Here is a 7982-nt window from a genome sequence, read left to right on the forward strand (position 1 = left end):
GTGCATAGCGCAGTCTCTTTTTCAAGTCGTCTATTTCTCACTGCAAGGCCTGACTGTTGTTTTGTCTTTGGGATACGCGAATGCCCACTTAGGAATGGCTTTGGCTCGTCTGCTTGGTATGCACACTCCCCTCTCGATTCCTTTCATTGCCCCGATTTTGCTTAGGGTCAGGAAGATTACTCTGCCGCTGAGGCCTTATGGGTTCGGTCCGTTGAGGATCTGTTTGGCGTGGGTTTTCTTGGTGTGGACCTGACCCTACCATGTTTAGCCGTCGCACTTACTAACACACAAGTTCTTCCCACGGTGGGCGCCAATTGCAGGGACAAAGTTTGGAGCCCAAGCCCAAATGTATGGAATCCTGGTCCAATAAGCCCAATACAATGAATTTTGTAGAGTATGAGTCAAAGAATTAGGTTTAGATGAGTTAGGCAACGGCTAGCATGGAGTTAAGAATCAATCAAACGCAAATAAAAGCTATTATGACCAGAGGACCTTCGGTCCGAGGAGACCAGAATTTGACGTATATATATATATATATATATCACAATATTAGGATTGTTTAGCATGCTACAGTATTCTCTCTGACTCTTTTTCTGCCCCCCACTTCATGGGGGCTCTTCCATATTAAATAGCTCCTTCCTGATCATTTGGACCTTACACTTGTTGATCACCTGGATCCCCACTTGAGTACCCATCCCATCAGACACCCCTTTCAGCCCTCTGTGAGTTACAGCAGCTAAGGCATAACTGTTTAGAGGTCTTCTCCACATTAATGCGACCAGAAAAGTAGCTGCAGTGCATTTAATGTGGTGGTGGCAACTTTTCCTTAAATATTTTAAGTTTCCTTTCCTCTCATGTGTTTAGGGGGCACACTTCAACTGCTTGAGTATACACTTGGTCTGCGTTTGCCGTGTTCGAGGAGGAGTTCCTCCTCGGACCTTCTTCCTTTTGTCTCCCACTGATGAGACTTGTAACGTAGATCATCTAAGTCATGTTTCTCTCCTCGAACTTGTTAGTGTCCTCGGATAAGACCCAAGGCCTAATACATTATTTTGGACCCTAGTCCCCACAAGAACAATTACATGTGGTGTAGGGATTAATGGATGGGGAAAGATTGAATGTGGAAGAAGCAGTTCTGTTGAAAATTAGCAAAAATGCAATGTTGTGTTAATTAATAGATTGGACGGTAAAAATATTATCATTATCTTTCAAAACCTTAGTATTGTTATCATGCTAAAAACAAATAATCTATCTATCTTTGATGCATTCAATTTTTTACTAGTTATCATTTGAGCCCACTAATATCTTCAGTTATTTACTTACAAATAATTACTCTCCAAATCAACAATTTATAAAAATGGCTAAAAGAATTTTGTGAGACCTTATGAACTTGTTTATACACTTATTCAATTAAATATTAAATATATTTAAGTTGATTTTATGCATGTATAATTGTATATACATAAATACTTCTTTTTTTTTTTTTTTTCTGAGAAACCTATATACATAAATATTTACTTAAATCAAGCGTCATACTTTGATAAAAAAGAAAAAATCAAGCATAATGTTATTATGAACATGTTTATTATATTTGTACTCTCTTTAAGTGATTAAAATAAGGTTAAGTTTGAGCTGGACTCAACAGCTTTGATTAATTTCTGATAAAAAGAAAAATGGCTCTATTCATTTAAATCCTAGAAGTACTACAAAAATTATAAAAAAAGTTTTAACTTTTCTTTTTAGCCGCCGGTGCTTTGGAATTTAGAAATGTTGTTTCATTATTGCTTGATGCTGCTGCGTTCACACTCACACCTTGTAGAAAAAGCAAAAAATAGAGAAAAAAAAAGGGTAGAAAAAGCAATCTAAAGTTTTTGAATAAAAAACAAAATTTTCTTTGGTCATAATTTTTTTTTTCTTTGGTCATAATTATTGAGGCCAGCTGTGGTGGAATTCATGGTTCTGCGCTTTGTTGATGTTGACTTTTTTTTTTTTTTTTTTTTGTGCTGACCTGACCACATATAAATTGCACATTTTTTTGTGTGATGCTACCACATTAAAAGGACAATTACTAGGAAAGTGCTCAACAAGATAACCCTCATGGATTACCATATGTCGATATATCAATATTCTAAGCAAGACACATCCACAGCTATTTTAGTATTGTTGTCTTGCTAAAAACAAATATTCTCTATTTTTTAGATACGACAAATATTCTCTATTCGATGTACACGATTTCTTACTAGCTAATAGCTATATCATTTGAGTTGTCATTTTTTTTTACTTATAAATAACAATTTTTAAAATTTTAAATATATTTAAGAAGATTTTTATGCATGTATAAACATAAATATATATATATATATTTTTTTTTTTTATTTTAGAAACCGATATACATAAATATATACCTAAATCTAGCATCATGCTATGATAAAAAAAAATAAAAATAAAAAGACATAAAAAATCGAGATGATGGTAATTTATTTATGAACATGTTAATTATTATATTTGAGGCATGCTTAACAGTTGCTAATCATAAACTGAAGTTTGAGCTGGATTCAGCAGCTCGATTCATTTCTGATAAAAAGAAAAGGTTGGTTGATTCATTCAAATCCTATAAAAGTTATAAAGTTTTTAATTTTAGCCGCTACTGATTTAGGAATTTGGAAATGTTGTTTTCACACTACTACTTACTGCAGCTGCTAACTGCGTTCACACTCACATACCCTCAGTTTACCACTTCCACTTTGTAAATGATTAACACAGTAACACGAACCCAGCAAAAGGAAAAGAGAAAAAAAAAAAAAAAAAAAAAAAGTAAAAACCGCAGTATGAACCATGTAAAAATATTGTAGAAAAAAGAGCACAAAAAAAAAAAAAAAATATATATATATATATATATAAAAATTGAAAAATACATATTAAACAAACCATATACGGTAGTGTGGGGCTAGTGAATTCGCGGCCCAGTCCCACTCTACATGGGGGCCCAGGCCCTACGGCCCAAGCCGAGGAGAGCCATTGCCGAGGACGACCTCTTGCTCGGCACCTCATGAAATACCTGAAGAAAGGGAGAAACTAAGTTCAGGGGCAGGGTAAGGGAAAAAACTGCCAACGTCATAATACCAAGCCCTGTATCTGACAAGTCCATCCTTTAAACCATACCCTTTAACTTTCCCAACGACCCCAAATCATACTAGGTATGGGTTGACGGGACAGGTTTGCACCCCAGAAAAGTGAAACTTACACGTGGACTCTAAATAGGAAAACAAACATGGGTATAAAAGAAAGAAGATCCCCAGAAAAGGGAGGGCTCTCTGCTCCCGGTAAAAGGGGAGAGAGGGAAGGACACAAGGATTCTTGGACAGCGTCTGAGGACAAAAGTCCTACAACCCGTTCCAATGGAGGGCTTAGCTAGTCAAGCCAGGCCCGCCCGTACAAGAATTTCCATGGACGTCACGATCTAACCGTCCACCTGTGCCCAAGGTCATGCCATTCAAGCCCACTCTCTACAAATCATATTGTTGGGGCCCATTGCATACGAGCCTAATGTTACTCTTGGGCCGTTAAACAAATCGTGTCCCCACAGGTAGTTTTTATATATTCACCCCATAGTGTCACAATATTTTCATAAAATATTTATTTTCAGTTGTAATTGGTCACAGTTTCATATTTTATTATTTTATTTTAACTTATATGAAATTAGCACCTCAATAATTATGAAAATATTGTGAAATTTGTTGTGTCAGTATAACAATATATATACGGATTCTTATAAATATTTAAAAGAAAAAAAAGTACAAATGGAAGATTGAAGGAAAAAAACTGTAGCTACAGTGCCACAAAAGTATGGTAGTTTTTACATATTTAATTAACAAGTGTCACAAAATTTTTACAAAATATTTATATTTTATTATTTTATTTTGACTAATAAAAAATTGACATCTTAATAATTGTAAAAATATTGTGAAATTTGTTATGTCAGAATAACGATATATATATATATATATATATAAAGGATTTTACTAATGTGTGCCCTTAGGGCACACTTTAATTTCCATTTTTGGAAAAAAATTTCTCGATAATTGAAAAAGTAATGATAGCTTTTTCAATTTCCGAGAAAATGTTTCCAAAAACAGAAAGTTTAATGTGTGCCTACACATTAACTGGACCCATATATAATAAAAAAAAAAAAAAAATACAAACGGTAGGAAGAAAGCTGTAACTACTGTAGCTACAGTGCCTCTGGTACTGTAGCTACTGTTTCGAAACTAAAAAAAAAAAGGAGGCAAGTGCCTCGCCAAATTTCCACCGTAGATGAACAGTAAGATACGTTGAATGAACAGTACGTAAACCGTTTACACAGTCAATACCTATCTTGTCGTGTTATTAACAAGAGGGTCCGTAGCTTTTTTTTTCTATTCCAATATAGGCTGTTTTTTATTCCAATATAGGCTGCAGACCTTTTTTCTATTCCAATATAGACTTTTTTTCTATTCCAATATAGGCTGCAGACTTTTTCTCTATTCCAATATAGGCTGTTTTTTATTCCAATATAGGCTGCAGACCTTTTTTCTATTCCAATATAGACTTTTTTTCTATTCCAATATAGGCTGCAGACTTTTTCTCTATTCCAATATAGGCTGTTTTTTATTCCAATATAGGCTGCAGACTTTTTTCAGACTTTTTTAATATTCCAATATGGGCTGCAGACTTTTTTCAGACTTTTGTTATATTCCAATATGGGCTGCAGACTTTTTTCAGACTTTTACACTTTACGGTTTACAATCTATTTTGTCGTGTTATTAACAGGAGAGTTCATAGCTTTTTTTTTTATTCCAATATGGTCTGTGACTTTTATTTTTGGAAAGGGTTAAAGTCTGCAACTATCACGTGGTTGATGTGATATCCCACTTTTGTTATTATGTTATAATTTTTATTACCAAAAAATGTTATAATTTTTTTATATATTTTAATTAGTTGTATGACTTTTCAATTTGTAACAATTTTCAATTTTTTATATTTGAAACAGTTTATTTAATTTATATTTGTCTGATATATTGTCATTAATTATCCTTTATTGAATAATAATAATTTTAAGCAAATCTAAATATCCATATAAAAATTATCATAATAAAAAATATGAATTTAGAATAATTTATTTTGTGTTAGCACTAATTTATTGAGTTATTGATAAATAAATTTAAATTTTACAAGTTTAGAATATAAACTAACCATATCATCTAGTAAAGTTGAGATTGTTTTATACTTAAAATTTCATTTTAGTCAAATTATAATTTTGTATTATAAATTATTTTTTATTTCTTTTTTTAATCAATAAAAAATGAAATATTAGTGAAACTTGAATACAGAAACTCTTACTTGTGCTTGAAGTCTATTAGTCTAGGATTTAGTCTATTATATATACACATATTATGATTCATTGCAACTAACACAGAACTACACTATAATATATTATTGATGTGGCACTTTAGGATTTATTATGTTCTATACTTCATACTTTCGCTTCCGCATCTATATTAACATATTTAACACGATGCATCGAATTCTAATATTTAACAATTATTAATCGATGATTCTCAAAAATAAAAATAAAAATTATTAATCGACTTAAATCCTATCCGACTTGTTTGCCTATCATATAATTTTTTTTTTTTTTTTTTTTTGAAATTTCAATCAAGAAGACAGTTTCATATATTCGTGACACCTCCTTCTGAAATTTTGAATAAACTTCTTCACCGTCCACATACTTACATGCATTTACTGTTTACATAGTCTGTACCTATTTTGTTGCGGGATTCATGTGTTATCAACAATAGGGTCCATATAGCTTTTTTTGATTCCAATATAGTCTGCAGCGATTACACTTTACAGTTTACTCAATTTGTACATTTTTTTTTTTTTGACAAAACAGTCTGTACCTATTTTGTTGTGTTATTCACAATAGGTCCATAGCTTTTTTTGATTCCAATATAGCCTACAATAATGTTATAATTTTTTTGTATATTTTAATTATTTGTATGACTTTTCAATTTGTACCGATTTTCAATTTTTTATATTTGAACCAGTTTATTTAAATTATATTTGTCTGATATATTTTCATTAATCATCCTTTATTTAGTAATAATAATTTGAAGCAAATCTAAATGTCCATATAAAAATTATCATAATAAAAAATATGAATTCTTAAATCAATATTCTTAGACCTTGACTATTATTTTATGAGGTGAATTAAATAAATATATGAAAAGACTTGATTATTAAAACATAAAACAGAACATAAAAAATGGAATATATATTAACACACAAAAAAACCACTAATAACTCATTATTTTTAAGACACGGCTTGTGTTTAGTACACAAACCTCACTCTTATTTTTAAGTCACACTCACCAAACGTTTAAAAATATTTTCAATTAAAAATGTTTACGTCTGAAAAACATTTTAAACTCAACAGAGAAAGTGATAATTTTTCGAGATATTTTTTATTTTTCATTCCTTGTGTGAGCAAGAAGTACAATGTGCAGATTAGAAGAAGCACGTTTGTGCAAGACAACTGGTTTTTGAGTTGAAAGTTGAAAACAGTTCTATTCAGCCTTTATTATGTATCAGTAATCAGCAGAATTAAACAGTATTTAAGGCCTTAGGAGTCAACAACTAGCCAACCCCGACTCCGCGACTTACGTGCCGAAAACGCTTCTTTTCGTACAAAAACATTGGAATGTTTAGGTCTGTTTAGTAACCATATATTTTGTTAAAGGAAAATATTAACGAGTGTCATTAGGATACTGATTAATAATTTATTTAAAAAAATTTGTTATGAGAAATGAAAAATGTAATTAATATTTTATCAGTTTTTTTCATTTCTTATAAAAGTGGTATCAAAATTTTTCTAAAATGGATTATTAATGAGTGTCCTAAGGACACTCGTTAGCATAACTCTTTGTTAAAATTAAAAATATTTTATTGAAAATATTATAAATAAAAATTGGACTTATGAATAGTATCAAAAAATTTAATAAGGCCTATAAATAATAGTAAAAATAAACAGAACAAGAAAATAAATTAGTAAATTTCATCCGTACCAGATGCACTCTTAATTAGGAAATTAGTACTACCACGGTTAATTAAAATAAAATGGTCAACAACATATTATTAGTACACAGAAGATTACTTCAGAGTAAAGCCTAATATATACGTGCATGTGATATATATATATATATATATATATGGGAAATGGCTTGTGTCCAATGGTAGTTGCCATCTCGAACATGTGTTTGTACTTTAATGTGTCCAATGGCACTGACCACTGAATAGAAGCCAGACCCATATTAATGTACCTATTAGAAATTATCCTTATCACAAGCACTTTGCGGGTGCAAAGAGTTTTTTTGTTTTTTTTTTTGGTATGGTATCGTAATTTAAAAAAAAAAAAATTGGTATAAATTTATTTTGAAAACATAAATTAACAGGAGAGTGCATTATTTTGTACGCATTTTAAGTAGAGTTAGAGATATACTTTTATCAAGTTGTCCTCAAGTTTTTTTTTCTATTTTTTTAAAGTTAAAAGTTGAAATTTTTTCCCAGTTAAACGTAAGGTTTAAAAGTATTTCTGAACTACATAAAAGTTCAGGTAAAAAAAAAAAAATCATGTTATAGATAGTGTAGATATAATCGGTGAACTATGGTATGATTAAAATATAATATTTCTTTCTTCTTTACGCTCTTTTTTTAATTAAACATTTACAGATGGAATTAAATTTTGTGAATCATAATTGAAGCCTCTTAGCTTTGATGTCAATCCTAAACTTTTTTTTTCTTTTTCATTTTTGCATAGAAAGTTTTGGTTGGATAAATTTTTTTTTTTAATGTGTATTTGTTTGTGTTCTGGTGTAATTGTTTAAATCCTTTATTAATTTTAAATAATATTTTTTTCATTTTGGTTTTTTTAGATATTGATTTTA

General features: G+C 30.5%; 1 protein-coding gene across 1 annotated transcript in view; it reads left to right on the forward strand.

Annotated features, from left to right (window-relative positions):
• The window catches only part of LOC126724202 (putative disease resistance protein RGA4), a 213346-nt gene that overhangs the window by 194417 nt on the left and 10947 nt on the right, over positions 1-7982 (forward strand). The window lies entirely within an intron of this gene.

Source organism: Quercus robur, chromosome 4 (assembly GCF_932294415.1).
Source record: "Quercus robur chromosome 4, dhQueRobu3.1, whole genome shotgun sequence".
NCBI classification, from domain to species: Eukaryota; Viridiplantae; Streptophyta; class Magnoliopsida; order Fagales; family Fagaceae; genus Quercus; species Quercus robur.